Source organism: Xiphophorus maculatus, chromosome 14, assembly GCF_002775205.1.
Source record: "Xiphophorus maculatus strain JP 163 A chromosome 14, X_maculatus-5.0-male, whole genome shotgun sequence".
Lineage (NCBI taxonomy): Eukaryota > Metazoa > Chordata > Actinopteri > Cyprinodontiformes > Poeciliidae > Xiphophorus > Xiphophorus maculatus.
In genome coordinates, this window is record NC_036456.1 from 11,350,406 (window position 1) to 11,368,626 (window position 18,221).

An 18,221-nucleotide genomic window follows, 5' to 3' on the forward strand; every position below is an offset into this window, starting at 1 on the left:
AGTGTTGTCACTGGCAAGTGAGTGCTTATCAGTCTGCACACCTTTCTGCTGGCCTCAGATGATGCCTTCACAAACCTCTACCAACTGTGCTGGTTATATGTGAAATTAAAAAAAATGGCAATTATTAAACAGCTAAACTTGGTTCCTGAACACAGTTCCTGGAAAACCCATTTACATCCCGTCTCATCCAGCAAACGGATTCAAGCCTGTCTCCATATTCACACCAGATTGAAAAGGAGCCCTTTTTTAGTGAGACGGAGAAAAACGATTCCAGTTTCCAGATTTTTGTTGCCCCTCAGATGTTTGAGGGGAATCTTTTTTGAAAATATTACCTGCTGACATACAAAAAGTCCTTGAATTTTCTTCTGAGCAGCAGACCCACTGTGCCCTATGTAGGAAGACAACTCCCTAACTATCCCTAAAGCTTCTCCCTGTGGGTAACCATTAGCCGGGACACATGTGACATCATTTGGATCGGCGACCTTGCAGGCCACGGGGGACCTCCGGCTCGGTAGACACATCATTGAATAATACACACCTCTTTTGCTCCGCGAAAGCGGCGGGGAGGGTGGAGACATGGAGGAGCATTATGCTAAAATATGTATCCCTTTCCATTGTGGTCCACTGTGCCTGAGCGGCTGCTTTTTGTGCCGCAGAGCCTGTCTTGGCTTCTTCGGGGCGTGCGCCGTCTCTGCAGCTCTGGCCTCATTATGTGTGACAGCGCTTTGAGGAGACAGGTGGAATAAAAGGAGAGAAAGGAGGAGGTCTTGCTGAACAGAGATAGTCCTTCTCCTCCTCCTGATATCATGGATGAATCAATTGATGCTGCTTTGTGCACTTTTTCTGCTGACCCGACAAGATGGGAAGGAAAAAAAAAAATATTCGGCCAGTTGCCTGTGGCATGACAGCTAGAGTTTGAGTTTAGCTCGCTCTGTCACTATTAAATCCCCCCTTCCCTCGCTTCCATCCTTATGCTCCTTGCTACTGTGAGCGCTCTCACAAAAAAAATAAAATAAAATCTGTGCGTGCACCAACTCACGCCCACACACAAACACACCCTTCTCTCTAAAATGCATTTGTCGCCTGTGGAGTTATGGCATTAGACTGTCTGCTAGATATTAGAGTAGCGGGGGTAAATCTACTTGATGGATGATTTCTGTTGTGCAGTCAGAACTAGGGCTTGATAAAAGGACAACACACGACTGATGCCGAAACAAACGAATGGTGGGGAGAAAGCAAAACTCCCATCAATATCCGCTTCTAACCAACTGATCCTATTTGAATTGCTGCTCGCAGTATCGGGCACCGCTGCTCCTTATAAGAGGAAGTTTATTTAGAATGTCACCATGCCAGATACTTTAAAGCGATCTGTTGCTTTAAGCACACTGCTCACTGCTGCAGTTGAAAGACAAACAGTTTTATAGATCCTCAATCAAACGCGTCCCAGGCATCTTTCGCTGTGCAAAGAACGAACCCACTGCTGTCTTGTCTGTAAGAGGAATAAATACCGATACGCTCGAGTGGCCTGGTATGTTAATTAAATACATGCTTATTGAAATTCAGTGACAGCTGGAATTTCACAGTGAGCAGGGGGCTCTTGCTTCTCCCCAAGAGTGTAAAACATAATTGGTTGACAGCAAAAAGTAACACACAATTAGTTAGGAAGGTTTAATTAATATTTGAGCGGAGTCCTGGATGCACCCTACAAGAGGGCTGGCTCTCGGTTTGTACAGACGGCACAGATGTTGACGGGTCTGGGCCAATGGTCGAGCCATTGGCCCAGACCATTGGCTCAGGCCAATAATCAGGCCCGAGCCAATGGGCCCGACCAAAAATTCTCGATTTTCAGCCATGAAAATCGAGCCTTCGTTGTCAATAAAGTTGACCTGACCATTGATACGGTGTTAATGTCATATGGAATTATGTTCTGATAACTTGGGCTGCCTGCCTTTCAGCATGTTACTTTAACTTACTGTTTATAATTTGTCATTTTCATAAAAGCTACATGATAGCTAAACTAGCTTTCCAGAATATGGCTTTTCCCTGATTGCGTGGTCAGCTGCAGCAAACTGTTTGTGGTCACAAACAGTCACTGTTGTTATTTATGCTGCTTTGGGATTAAAAGTGATTGTTTAACACAATAAAACTTTGTAGCTGTCAAATGGCCATGAAGTGATTGATCCAGTGATGGAAAGAGTGTTCCTGCATTTATAAGATGCATGTTCATTTGTTAGCAAGAAACAAATAAACAACATAGTTTATTGACTAAGAATCAATTGTCCCACAGTTTATTGATTTTAAATTCAGTAAATTAGTGAAGAATAGCTTTCAAAATAAGGTTTTGTTTTCACTTCTGCTTTTTTCGGGAGTTTGGAGACGTATTGGAGACAAATTTTGTTAACTGGTTTGAGATTATCTTGATTAGTTTTGTACTAATGTGGTCTCACAAACAAAACTTCAAAACAAACCTTGGTCTTTAAGCATATATATATACACCAGACTTTGAAATTACCATATATTATTCCCTACATTATTTGGTGTTGCTGTATGAAAATCAATTTAGTAATCTGAATTAGTTGGAAACTGGCCCTAATTGAAAAAGTAATTACTATTCATTCAAAATGTGTTTGTTAATCTGAAACATTTAGATGTGACAAAGAAGCTAAAATAGAAATGTTCTCACTGTGCTGTATTTCCAGGAGTTTTTCACACTCAGCTCTATTTACTATATCTTACAGTATTCATATCCCAGGGAGGGTTGACACGCCCTAGTGATATCTTCAGCAAAGTTTATTCGCAACAAACCTTTATAATACAACAGTCAATTTTTATTTTGGTTTCTTTCAAATTCACAAGCACGTTTTATGCAGAGAACAAAACCTTTCTCTCTGGATAGACCAAATTATTACCCATTCATCTCATACATGCTGGAAGAAGGATTTGACTTGTCTAGTAAAATTGGACAATGAAACTAATTAAGGTCCAACTGTGTTAGCCAAGCTAATGTTGAAGGGTTTTGCATCAGCATAAATACTCCCTGTGCACTTACCCTTGGATAAGCCAATTCAAGCCGCAGACAATGTCTACTTAAAACAAGCTCTGCTCCACCATAACTCTGTTCCTCTTTTCTTCCCTCTGTGACTTTGACACCTGGATACCTCTGTGAGCCATGTATCAAATTCACTTAAATGGCCTCAGATGGCCTATGGACAACAATCCGCTTTGTTTTGGGCTATTGTACAAAGCATTAAAAAGCTATTTGCTGGCAGACCTATTGAGCAGACCTGCAATCGGTCGCCCCGACGTCACTCCCCTGGTGGATGGTTATTGTCGCTGAGTGGTTGGGGGTGGGGGATGGAGGAGAGGGAGGGCGTGAGACAGTGGGCGGTTGGGAAATTACAAGCTTTATTGAGCTGGGCTCCACATGAGGTAAATGGAAGTGAATTAAAACTGAGTAACGGTGAGAATACAAACACATAAAAAACATTCAGCATTTATTTATGCCTACATCGTTAAAATGCAGAAGTAGTGAATGACCAGTCAAATGTTTATACTAAGTTGAAGGGCAATACATCATGTTTGCCCTTTAAAAGTGTTATACTTCAAATTATAAATGTGGACAAACAAGTTAAACTTATTAATCTAAACATTTTCTTACTTTGAATATGGAAGGAATACTTGTCTTTCATAAACCTCAATCATCATAAGCAAACATAGTCAGTACCCTGAGACGATACTTTGTCAGACGGACTTTCACTTCAGCTGCAGCTGCATATCTTTTCAGGGTATGTAACTCCAAACTTTCCACATCCGGATATTGAAACTGAATGTTTGGCCCATTCCTATTTGCAAAGCAGCTTAAGCTCTCAAATGAATTGAGATCAGATTTCATGTTTTGCCACAGATTCTCAATTAGATTTCGGTGGGGACTGGCCAATTCTCACTCATGAACCTCCAACTGTACAGTGTTTATGTTCCTAGAGAACCAATTGTCCATTCTTAATTTGGTGGATTTAATCATTAAGATTTAAAGTGCTGGTGTAATGATTAGATCTCATTCTGAGTAGTAAGATGTTTACTAGTGAAACTCTAAGCTGAAGGCCCTCTGTGTACAGTTATCAGACCATTAAGCAAACGGATGCATCATTTTGTTAAGATTTTTAAATCATCATATCCCAGCTATTAGTATGCAATGGAAATGCAGCATGTCTTTAATTAGATGGCTGGAAATTTGATTAAAATGAGTTGTTCAACCACTTGTTGGGCAGGTGGCCACCAGCTGGCCAATGCTACATTTGGTGTTTGCAGGAGGATTGTTATTGGTCTCCAGCTCATTTAGGAGCAGATGTCAGTGACTGACTTTGAGCTGCTTGAAAATTAGCATCCAAGATTATTTGTAATGACAAATATATTGACAATAGGATGGGCCAGACTAGTTTATTATTATTCTTTGTGGCACCAGTGACAGACACTGGAAGTATGTTACAATCTGTTCTCTGGTTTGCTGCATAGTGCCAAGTTAATATTTGAGAACCTTAGGCAACTAGTTGTAAACCAGTGCAGTAGTAATTAGTTGTTCCTGGTGCCAAGGTGTATGGCAAGTAGTAGCAGTAGTCTGCACTGTTAGTGCACATACAGTACTTTGTTATCTGTGACCAAAATTAACATGATACCTGATGCATCTGGAGGGCTTTCAAAATACTTATTTAATAATTAGGAGGGTATGCCAGGCAGCAAAACATAAAAAAGTTCAGCTTTTGTTTATATATATATATATATATATATATATATATATATATATATATATATATATATATATATATATATATATATATATATATATATATATATATATGCATGTAAAATGTATACATGTATACAATATATACATTGTACAATGTATGTACAATGTATACTGTACATACATTGTATGTACAGTATATATATATATATATATATATATATATATATATATATATATATATATATATATATATATATATATATATATATATGAACTGTACATACAATCTTATCAACAAAGCTCTTTGTATAGATCCAAAAGTTGTGAAAATTCTATAAAATGGATTTCACCTGCCTGCGTCTCAGCAGCTATTTAATTCAGAGATTTTTACTCTGTCCAGAGGAAATGCTTTGAACTCACGTCCCATGAAGCACAGAACGATCCGATGTAGAGTCAAAGTTCCTGAAAGGCTCCTAACAAGAGTCTTTCTCTGAAGGAAAGTAGATTATAGGCGTGTGCAATGGAGCAATAGTTGGTCCCTCCAATGACCTGCAAATTAATTTGTTGGCAATTTTGAAATGTGCTGACACATATTATCAGTGCATCGCATTTTGACCTTCCTTTGATTTCATTATAAAGTTTGTATATAGAACTCTAAAAAGAGTTTTATATACTGTACATGATATTAAGCTAATTGCTGAAGGAATTTTTTCATCCAGCCTTAATGTTAGTCTGTAAATCTCATAAAATTAGAACGTTGGCGTGAGCTAATCTCATTAACCCTACACAAATAACTCCCATTTAAAAAAAATAATCCTCAAATCAGAAGCATGTTGTCTTTCTCTAATGAGATATAATGATGTGGAATCCATGACAAATGATTTGATGTCTTTATATGATGATTAATTTCATATCTGGACACAGAAGTGATTTTCTTACTGATGTAGTAAATGCCAATTTTCCATGGATGTAATGGTATCAGTGGTTCTCAGCAAATGATTACATTTTTAACCATCGAGCAAACTGAAACTCTGTCCTGCTGATTGCTTTGTTTTCCTTTTTTAAAAAACCTGTTTGAAATAAATCAAAACAAATCAAATCAAAATGAAGAAGATTAATGTTTGCAGAGGCTCCCAAGAAGGTGAAAAATAATGTCTGTTTTTCCTTGTAAAACTTTTTTTTTTTTACCTATTTTTATTTTTATGATGGAATTCTCAACTTAATATAAGACATACAGTAAGATGATTAGAAAAAGAGAGAATATCTTTTGTTTTACCTCAGTTGAGAAGATGTCTAAAATGACCTTTAACAATTCAAAAATTAGAAAAAAAATATACATAGTTAAGACACATCTTGTTTATCCTTATCTGAAAATACATACCATTTATTTGAGTTTTTAAAGAGACACAAAGTAAGATCATTTCTCCTAATGTTTTGGGCAATTTCAAGACAGGAAATGTTGCCAAAGACAACTCTAAGGAAACTGTAGCACAGTGCACTAATTAGCAAACATTTACTCTCACTTGGCACTTTTTGCCTTGGACAGAGTTGTCACAGAGCTGGGACAGAATGAATTAGGACAATCTCTGAGCCTCGTGTTTCTCGGCACAGATGATAATTTTCCAGGCAATTAAGATGAGCTGCACTTTGGAAAGTGGGGTCAGTGGAAGCTCATTGGTGGTGCGATAAAACCCAGCACGGCGTTGTTTTGGGCAAATGTAAAATGCTGCTTGTCAGCTGTCCTACAAGCTTGGGTAATTGACCGAGCATTTCGATAGATCACCAATATGAAAGAGCCATTAAGCTTTTTGAAGTTGCACTCACTATTACAATGTTCTAAATGCTTAGAGCAAAAATGGTTGCATTTATTGCAAAGCCACAGTCACATAGACAATCTCTCACTTGAATGACCAAATGGTTTGTTTCATGTAATTTAAATATTCTGAACTTAAAAAAACAATCTGCGTTTGCAGTCATTTTCTTTCTATTTTTTCATGCTTAATAACATAAATCTGATATCAGCGAAAGGGTAACAATAAGTCCAATGTACAGTAAAATACATATTAATTATTAGATTAGGGTCAACTATAGGGTCAAACGATCACATGTCAGTTTGAATCTGATGAACATTTAAATCTGTTGAATACTGTATGTCTTGAATTTAAAAGTAGTTAAAATCCTTAACATGCTCCAAAGTAATTTTGCTTTGTTTCATTTCGATCATGCTTTAACGTGATGATCAAAAAGTATAAAGTTTCATGTTAATATATTTAGAAAGTCAGTTTCATGGATTAGCCTTCTCTTAACCCCCAATGGGATATATTTGAATTCATAAATCTAAGTAAACTGTGCCAAAAAAAAAGAAAAAAGAAATGCAATAAAAGGAGAAACTGATAATAGACTTACATTAGGTACGTTAAAAGTGTTGGGACAGATGGCTGATGAAACTCAAATTGCTTGGCTACCAATAGGGGCAACTTCACCTCTAAATCTCTCGAGCTTTGAAACAAAGACTTTTTTGTGAAAGTTTATTTGTTTATGCAGTTATTTTTGTGCTCATGTACACAGAAAAGATATAGGTATTTTCATTCCAGGATGAAAGATCAGCTGTGTCCATGTAACTATAGCTACATGAATAGCACCAAGAAGTTTTAGACTTACTCTTGGCCTCTTATTATTCTTTGCTTGCCTCTGTTTGTTCCTGGTGAGATTTTACAATGTAAGATTACTTTACTGATTAACATGTTACTGGTGGCACCATGGTGGCAGGCTGTTTTTTTGCTGGTGATTTTGGTACACTGCAGAAATGCGGATTAAGAAAATAATAATAATAATAATAGGAGAACTAGATCAACATTATTTTACTTCACCATATCTAATCTCAGCATAATAGTTCGGGGTGCTGTTGTGGCGCAGGGGCAAAGCACGACCCACATACTGAGTCCTTAGTCCTTGTGGTGGTGGTCGTAGGTTCGATTCCTGGCCAGGTAACATTTGCTGCATGTCTTCTCCCTCTCTCCTTACCCTATTTCCTGTCTAACTACTTTCAAATAAAGGCCACTAGAGCCAACAAAACCTTTAAAAAAAAATCTCAAGACAGGAGTTGGATTGATCCTGGAAATGCATTAAAACTGGTTTTGAAATCGACAAAACATTCTCATGTTTGGCTCAGCCCTGTTAAATATTTATTGTTACATTTAGTCTAAATGAAACATTTTGATGCAGTTTGAGTGAAACCTTTGTGGTTCTATAATTAGGATTCTCTCTGCATTGTGGCGAGACGGCGCATTTCTGGTTATCAGGTGACATCAGCAGCCGCTCTCCACCATGTTTGCGGACATACAATAGAACGATAACCAGCCGTCGTCACTAGATGCACCAAGCAAATTCGGCGCTATTGCAAGATGAGGGAAATCTGGGACAGAGATATCAGTTTTCATTGTTTACCAACCCCCATCACAAACCAGAGCAAGAAATTCTGCTCAGTATGTGTGTGATCAAAAGGAGAAAATTATTTAAAGATTTTACTCAGCTAGAAGATTTAGTTGTTTTTTTTTTTTATCTCAGAGCTGTTATGAAACTTGAGACGAAGAAGAAAATACAAAAAAAGTTTGATTTTGTACACAATACTGGATTATATTAGATTATTTAGACTTTAAGATCAAGACAATCAAAACTGAGATTTTCTTTGCTTTAAATTTGTCACACGTTTCACATCAAAAAGCTTTTGAATTAGACTTAGTTAAATAGAAAATATAGTTTTTTAATTGATTTTATTAATGAGGCAAATAAAAAAGAATAAATAAAAGATTTCAAAATCTGGTTTCATGTGAATGTAATGTAAATGTCCCCAAAACATAAAACCTATTTGTGTCACCACTGGCGGTAATGACTACAATTACCCTGGAGGAACTTTGGCCACCTGTATCTTCAGAATTGCAAACATCATGTCCTCAAACAGATTGAAGTTGGAAATCTGGTTGTGCTGCATAATAAGCATAAGTTGTGAGTATGAGATTTTCTTTAAAGATTTTATTAACAATATGTTGAGGAAGAAACAACGCAGGCCCCGCATTTTTACACCGATTGCATCCATCTCTTAATTCACCCAAATGTTTCAGTTCACATTGAATTAAATCAAATTGTCAACACTTTGAACCAGCTTGAATTTTGTATGAGTGCTGATTCAAAGAGTATGCAAACACTGTTAAGTGCTCAACTATTCTCAGTGGGATTTATGTTGAGAGATGTCGTATTGCTAACAGAGCAGATGCTCAACCCTGTTTATTAAAAATGTTTTGTGCTCCAAACTGGCTGATTGTGATCATGTCACTGTTGGAAAAGATATCATAACCCAGTGACTTTAAAAAAAAAAAAAAAATTATGATACTTGCTAAATAAATCAAATCAGGTAATGAACACAGATGGAAGGCCATGGCACATGCAGTAAAAAAGAGAAAATATACCTAGAGAGTGTGAAAATAATCCAATAAAAAAAGGGGGATTCTGCATATGCAAAAGTGCTGAGCGTTGTTATGTGTGTCCCACCTAATTTTGGAATGATACTCTTCCTGAAATGTGCACACATTAGTTTTTAGCGGGGGTTTTTGTGCTCCTGGAGGTTATTGAGAGTTCAGATGTGCATAGTTTGAAGAAAAAATAAGAATTACCCTGTCTGTGTTCACAGGAGCAAACTGAATTCCTCCAATTTGGTAGTTTGCCTTTTGAATTAGACTCTGAGGACGAGCTCATGCATAAACTAAGCGTATGGCCCAGAGTTTTCAAGACATAGTTTTCTTAAATGGGAAGAAAAAAAAAACCCTCATCTATCCCTGAAGGGGGTTTTTCTGATAGACTGTAATAAAATATTGCTTTCTTCAATGCAGTTCATCCCAGATGAGAAGACACAACTTTGTTACTATTATCCCACTATAACAGAACACATTTCACTCATCTTTCACGGTGCATAATTTAACACCATAAAGCACATTTATGGGGGCGATCCGTCTCTGGTAGATGAGAGGTGGTTATTTATATGTTGTATTGACTAGGGGGTTTTTGCTCTGCGCTTCAAATGAACACAAGTTGAAAAATAATAGGGATGTGAACAAGGCTGGACTGTGCCTCTATTTTTTTTTTTTCGTCAGTGCGTGTTAAAAAAGAAGCCGCAAGGATGAAAAAAAGAAAAAAAAAAACGTATGTGAAACTTAGGCAAGGGAAAAGCTTCAGCCTGTACAGGCAGTTTTTTATGCAGAAATGTGTTAAAAAATAAATATGAATACTTGTGGTGCCTTGTGAAAGTACTCATACACTCTTAACCTTTCCACAACCACAAACATTGTTTTTGTTTTTTTTTTTAATACAGATTTTAAGTTCTATATTAACAAACGTAATGCACAGTTCAAAGACAAAATATTTGTCTGGCTTTGCGGTGAACACACCACTCCCCACCATGGAATATGATGCTGGCAGCATCATTCTGTGGATGCTGCCAATAAAAAGTCCCAAACTCCTTTAAGTCATAGAAGCAGTTCTATGAACCAACCTGGACCTTTATGATGAGAATAAGTAATTTTACTTCAAAAACTATTAATTGGTTTTGCCTTTCTGGATGACTGCCATCCAACACTTGGGATAACTTACTCCTGGACGTCACTGTGGAGGAATGTCGGCCCATTGTTCTTAGCAAAACTGTTTTCATTCAGACACGATGAAGGTTTTTGAAGCATGAACAGTCTGTTAAAGATCATGACACAGCATCTAAAGTAATTTAAAGTCCAGTCTATATTGCACAAATTAATGAAAAAATATAATCAACAGTGAAAACAATTGCAATCATGAAGATGGACGACCTCAACTTTGTAGCGGAAATTTGCATCCAGCGAGTGTCACGATCTCTGCCCACATGCAGAGCAATAAAACAGCCGGGAGCCTTGGCATTCCAAACACAAAACCCAGTGAGCATCTGCAGCTGTTGTAAATGTGTTTACTGCAAAGTTGGAAGGTCTGAAAAAAAAAAAAAAAAGATACTTCGAACTAGACTAAAAATGACCCTTGCAAATGAAGTACATTGCATCAGACTCAGGAAGTCTCAGTGTGGGGCAGAGTTTCAAGCTCTCCACTGATTCCATTTCTCAAGCAAATCATCATTGGTTTTAAGGTTTGATATTCCCAACATTCAGCTACTTTATTGGGTCTGGAAGTCAACTACTGTTAGCCCGCTCAACCTAGTTTAAGACTAGTGGAAGTGAAACGAGTCAAAAGGATAAGTCTACAAACATAGATGGACTAAACAAGACCAAACTCTGTTTTCAGCTTAACAGACAGAAACTTCCACCAAAAGAGCAATGGCACAAATTGAAAATGACAAATGTTCTAACTACTATGCATCTAAAGCTTCTTTTTTGGTATTACTGGATGTTTATGTTGTGCTCGGCACAGTTTATCATGACATGCTTATTGATAGAAGAGAACAGTAAGAGGGAATGTATGGTTCTGTGTTATCTTTCTTGGCAGACAGATAGTGCTTTGCATCATCTGGCCATTATAAATCTGAGTAAACAAAGATCACATTTTGGGTTTATGAAGACTCCATTCACAGCCCTCTTTTACTCAATATCAGTTTGTCTTCTCTTTTTTTTTGGATTATGGAAACCTGCTACATCTTTTAACATACATACACCAATGACATGTTTGGCTTATACTATTTTCTGAAAGATAATAGATGCAAGTGGATGGATCAGAATTTGTTCCATCCTAATTCAAAACAGGCTGAAATTATTTTTTGCAAAGTTAGAGATCAGCACTCAGGCACACTCGATGACAAAGACTTCAAAGCATTGAGGAAATCTATGCATTGACATGAATTCAATGTTAAATTTGAACATCTATTTAAAGTCTATTTCTAAATCAGCCATGTAGTCATATTAAAAGTAACTAATGATTGGCTTCCTATTAAATCAGGTCAGAAAAACTGGTGCATGTTTTTATTTAGAATAGCTTAGATTACGGCTGTGAGCTAAGCTATATCAGTCATACAGCTGCACCTGTACTTTCAGTATGCTGCAGTCAAAGTCCTAAACAAAACCAGGAAACATATCATGTTGGTATGCACTTTGCTAATATTTGGCATTATCAGCCTTAGGCCACTTTATGTCCAATTTAGCAAATTTTCATGCTAAAGCCCAATTGTAGAGAAATTGCATGCACTGTTGTTATGACAATTCTGACTCAAACTTCAGTTAGCTTAGCAGAAAAAGCATATGTAGCTGCAAATAAATTCAGGCAGTAAACAGTTGAATCAGGAATGAAACAGTATGGTTGATTACAACTTTCCTCTGCATATTAATCGTGCCTTGAAACTTAAACTTAAATTTGCATTATGAGATTTTCTCTTTCCATGAGGTGCTTTACTGATTTAAAATTGCATTGTCGTTTTAGTGCATGTCTCGTGCTTCTAATTTTCTTTACCCCAGTTTTCCTGGAAACCACTTTGAATTCCTTTGCATGGCACTCATTTAAAACGCCATAAGGGAGGTGATGCAAGCTTACTTGGAATGCACCATTTGTACTCAAATATCCCATAGATGAGTGCAGCTAATTTAGTGTTGTCTGCAGTATACTTTCCCAACTACTCTGAAGTACACTTACAGGTGCCCTGTAGAGGCATTGAGGAGGCACCCTCATTAGAGTCTTTATCAGTAATTAACCTAAGATCCATCATCTCCCTATAATCAAGCTAATAAGCAATATAGTGCTACTAAGTGTTTTGTAATGTGCACAGGCCATTAATCATGCAAAGTATCTGGGCTCAACCACAGATGGTCCGACGTAGTCTATCCTGACATTGTTGGCTAGCTCAGTGCTTTTTCAATGTTTACACTGCAGTACGTCTGTCTCTTCAGACGAATGCCTAAAAGAAACAACTCCAACTAGCTGCATATCACACTGTGGAGAATCTTTTTTTTATTTTCAAAGGCGTTTTTTTCTAGTTATCACCGTCTTGTGCTTAGACATTTACACCAATCATGTATCAAATCTATTATTACTTCTAATGCAGACCTATTTAGCATTGCTTGTAGCATCAGTGATTGGCAGGTAATGTTCTGTGGGCAAATGACATTACGATAAAGCCGGCCCACGGCAAAGCAAACTAAGCAGCTGTTTAGGGCCCCAAGACCTTCACATCCCCCTCATCCCTCCAAAAAATGCTTAATATAAACCATTGAGAATAAGATTAATGTTAAATGTGATGTAACGGTTTGGCATAGAATTGCTTTACATTTAAATGTAAGACTTAATTGGAAAGTTTACTTTGCAAAAGTGCAGAGAATAATCTTTACAATTTGATTGTCGTTTTAATATATAGACAGTTTGATGCTATGAGTTTTATCTTTTCATAATTATATCTCACCAAATGATAACCTGTGATCAGTGAAAGTATTTAAGCTCAAAAAATTAAATGTTGACCCCTCTCCCAGATTTCACCAAATTTGAGTTGGAACGCTGCTGGTATTGGTGATAGTTTTAACAGGAAGTGGGGCCCCTAAATTATATCACTCTCAAGTCCCGTTACTGCTTTGGGCCGACTCTGCATGACAAGCTAGAGCAATCATGCATCACTCTGCTGGATTTTTCCCCTTTACATTAAACAGTAGATGTTAAGCAATGTATCTACAACAGCAAATTTAGTTGTCCTAATTTCTTACAAAACCCCCACTTCACAATTCTGGAGTATCCCTTTAAGACTATCTCATTGGGAAAGCTAGAGCAAGACAATTTATTTAGCCAGTCATCACTAAAACGACCCATTAAATTGAAGAAGGTCACTGTTCTACTTGACGGACAAAATGATTGCCTGGTTGTTTCTGATTAGCTTTTCACTAGCAATTCAGAGTGTAAGAGCCAAAAATGTTAGTTTTAACATTGTTTCTTTTTTGTATGCTTTTTGCATATTTAGATATTGTCTTTACAGTAAGGTTTTATTTTACTATGTTTTTTATAAAACAGCGCCACCTAAAGGACACAATTGTATATATAAAAAGGGCGGTGTCACTTAAGAGTAAAAAAGAAAAGAATGTTGGATGAAGTGTGGTCGCTTAACCTCTACACAGTTTTTGACCGTTAATTTTAAGGATGCTGTGCAAGACAAAATAATTTTCATGTTATGCCAAAGAAAGTAAAGTTCATACTTTGTGTGGAACCGTAAGTATTGTTTATTATTTAATGCACAAGACATATCAATGAACAGAAACGCGTCAACTAAGAAGAGATAAGCTAACCGATACTAACAAAGAAAACTGAAGCTAATTTATCAATATAGTGGCTTTATAGAAAAGAACAAGTAGCCACTACACAGAGTTTAATTGAGAAGAATAATAATTTTTTTATTTGTGTTAAAACAGCTGTTTAAGAAAAACAACTTCAAAGATCCGTTTTTTGTAAACACTATGAGGAAAAAAAAGAAAGTTGATCAAGACCAGTGGATCAAACCTTTTAGATTCTTGTCTTTATCCCGTAATCTATTTTAAACAGTTGTATTATAGGCTTATATTATTTCATGGAGCATTATGTCGGTGTACTTGTATGCACAACTGCTCTGTGTGATTTTTTAAATTTTATTGGATTTCTTTTTTTTTTTTTTCAACAAATGTGCTGAAGTTGGGAAAACAAACCGTACAACCTGGCTACAGAAGGTTGAAAGTCCTCACTAGTGTTCCTAGGACAAAGGCTTTACTCTGGAACGATCTTCAGATTCATCTTTGGCATTCAGTCTTTTTTTTGTGGGAGTCTGGTAGGTTCCCACAATTGCTTCTTAGTGGTATTTGTCCACTCTGCTTTGCAAAAGCTTTCCAAACCACTCAGAATGTGAATTTCCAAAATTATGCTTTTCAAATGCCATTGCAAAAACGTTTATTCAGGTACAGGTATGAAATTATCCTTATTTTCATTTTCCAGGTCATGATAAGTATTAAATGAAAACATAGACTTTGCAAAATGTCTATGTATAGAAAAATCTGCCTATACAGACTTTTCATGGATTGTGTATTACCTACAATATAAAAATAATACACAATAACGTCCTTGTCACAACAATTTATTGTAAGTCACTGTGTTTCATTTGACAGGAGTAACGCTTACTTCTGTCGGCAAGTATTACAGTATTTTACTTGCTGACAGAGTAAAAACCTATTTTAAAAAAGCCATTTCATTTCCCTTTTGGTCTCTAAGCAATTTCAAATTGAAGCTGAACTGCAGTTATAGTTCTTGAAGCTTTCTTTCACCACTCTCAACATATCCAAATATAAATAATTGATGTATTTTTGCTTTGGAATATTTTGACACTGTTGAAATGGTCACTGCACTGGTTTTGTCAAAACTGAACAAGAATCTGACAGAGAAGCTAAAGCCTAGCATAAGATAGCTTGTCAGAAGCAACGTAGCAGAAGAGAGACCGACTGTAAGCAGGGCATCATAGTGAATTTCAGCTAGAAAGGTAAAATGAACTGAACCTCTATAGTACTACTCAAAGATTTTTCACTAGTGCCACATTTAAGTGTAAACACGCACATAATTATATACTAATACACAGATCAGGAGAGTAAAGGACCTTGCCCAGAGGAATATCAATATGAAACCAGAGTTGAACTACTTTAACCACTGAGCCACAGCCACCCCGTCTAGGAATGAAATGAAATATGTCCAGCATACAGCAATGACTTTTTTTTTTTTTTCAGACAGACTTTGAGCAGTTAAGAGAACACTAATGCTGTTGTCTGGACATATGATGGACTGCATTGTCACTATTATAGGCCACAAAACTGGGACTTAGCACCAAACGTTTCCTAACGAATGCTTAGTGCAAAGATAAAGGGATGGATTGAAAATATGCTCTTGGATTTTTTCCACGTCTCTGATTGAAAACTGAAATCAATGCTAGAAGGGGATAGATGCTGCTTTGATATTAGCTTGTGTATACTCACCCTATTTTTTATTCTTCACAAAAAATTAGGGAGCGTAACTTTTAGACTTATTCGCAAGCGAAAAATACAAAACACAAATTTTGTGAACAAACTTCACAATCCAATCGTTTATATTTGCGTTGTAGTGAGGAGAAGAAAGTAGCTGGGATAATATTTAGTCTACAAACTACGTTTTATTTAATCTCGATTAGGTAGAAGACGATCCATTCTTAACGAAGATTTACAGATCCTTAAATAGACCTTATCTGAGGTAATCTATTCCACAACAGTGAAATGTGTGCTGCTATTTTTACTCAAAGGTTAAAGGTTAAAATCTGAGTCTAATACAGTGTTTTTGATGGGTTCAGTAGTATTGATAAATTGCTGTAAAACCAAATCAGTTCTTGAGAACCAATGAGACTGGTTGGTTTATAAAGTACCTGTTAGTTGTTACACAGACAATAGCCTTTTAATGGGAAACAGCCCACTGGTTTCCATGTAGTGGATGAAGCCTTATGCGGTCTGGGCGCTGTAAACAAAATGCAAAAACCCTTTTTGTTGGCAGATAACACAAGTGTGATTCTTTGTTTGTGTAAATCTCCGTTTTGCTGAACCTTTTGTTATCTGTCTCCTATTTTTAGGGTTTTTGACAGAGCTGGCATGCTGGCGAGAGATAAATGAGGTGATTTAACATGGCAGCCCGATGTAATAAAGATGGTTGGAAAAATGTCCTTATCTACGTATGTTAGGCATACGGTAATAAAATGGCCAAAAATAGATGAGGGGCGTGTGTGTGAGTGTGTGTGGGCGCGGACATGACGTTAGCCACGTGCGGCGGAAAAAACTCTGCACTTGTTAACCTAAAATATGCGGAGAACCTTATTCTTCAAACAAACTTGCCCTCTTTGATCATTTTGAGGTCCTTGCGAGTACAAAGCAACAATAGAAAACATGCTAATTTATTCTAAAGAAAGGTTGCAGCGTCTATCTACAATTAAATGTGTTTTACCACAGGGAACGCCGGCTTCCTTCGGCTCACAGTTCAATTCGTCTCCCTGATAATGCTGAGGTTTTCGTCGTGGCAGTTAAACAGAGCTCCGAATCTGGAATAAGCCTTGTGTCGCCGTAATGGAACAAACAGACAAAGAGCTCCATTCGTTTGCCTTTGTGGCCTTATCTGGCTTGGGCCAGTGCACCGCGCATCATGGGAGTCTGCGTGAGAGAGAGATCCGGTGTATCACATCCGTGCGACTGTGGGAAGCCTGTATCTTACCTAATCTGCAGGTCATTTACCAGTGTGGGTGGTTTCATTAGTCTTCTTTGCAACAATACTTGCTGATTGCAATCTTGCTTCATGGTGATTTATAATTCCAGCCCCTTGGAGTTTGCAGAAATACCTTAAGCAACTGCTCAAATAAGATAAGAAGGGCTCTTTATGTATGGTGTTGTCTGCCGTGTGCATCAGAAAGAAAAGAGAGAAGCCTCGGGGTGACGCTGTACTTTATTTATTTTTTATTTTTTTGCAAGCATTTACAGTTCTTGCAGCAGATGCAAGGACGCGAGCGGCTGGTGTGTCGAACTTCTGGAACAAACACGGGCTGCAAATGAATGAGGCAGTTGTCAGGTTCAATTTGGTTCACGCAGGATGCCTGTGCCACCTTTAGAGGATTGCAGAGCATCCCTGAGAATAAAGCAAATCCGCAGACAAAAGGGTGGAATCGTGGCAGTTTTGTCATTTCAGAGGGAAAGATTTTGTCTTTTCATCACAATGCAATTTACATAAAACTGTACGGAACCTTCAAGAAACAACAACAACAAAAAAAGAACAGATGGGGGGGGGAGGAAAAAGGAGGAGGAAGAGGAAGGCAGAGAAAGATACAGTCGCCATAAATAGACTGTAAAACACAACAATTAAAAGAACAGAAAAAAAGAAACATCTTTGCAGAGGTGTGATGGTGCTAATTGGATAGAAAGGAAAAATATGTTTAATCATTCAAGACCTTTTCTTCCTGGTGAAATTCTGAATAATTAAGTATTTTTTTCCCTCTTTGATGCTTTTTCATTTCGCTTGTTAGAGACATGGGGCTCAAAGATGAGTAAATCAGTCTTTACCTTATTCTTGCTTTAATGGCTTATTTTACATTTGATATCCAGTTAACTTCAAGCTCCTTTACCTCTACAGCAAGACAGCTGATGAAAGCACAGGGGCAATGAATTATGTAAAAGAATTTTATTACTGCTGCAAAACAGCTAATGGACCTTTTCCTGCTCTTACATTAACACTGGCGTTCCTGTGTTTGAATTTGTTTTACTGCACTAGAGGGGTTCTGAAGCATAACGGTTCCACTAAGGTGGACTTTTGACCCAGTCTGGGTTTTTTTAGATTTATTTTAAATCAACCAATACGGAAGGTTTTCAAGCATGTATATCTACATTAAGGTCACACACACACCCACACGCCCACCCAAGCACATACGTCAGAGACGGAGCAGCATGCAGTTTCTTTATGCTTAAAC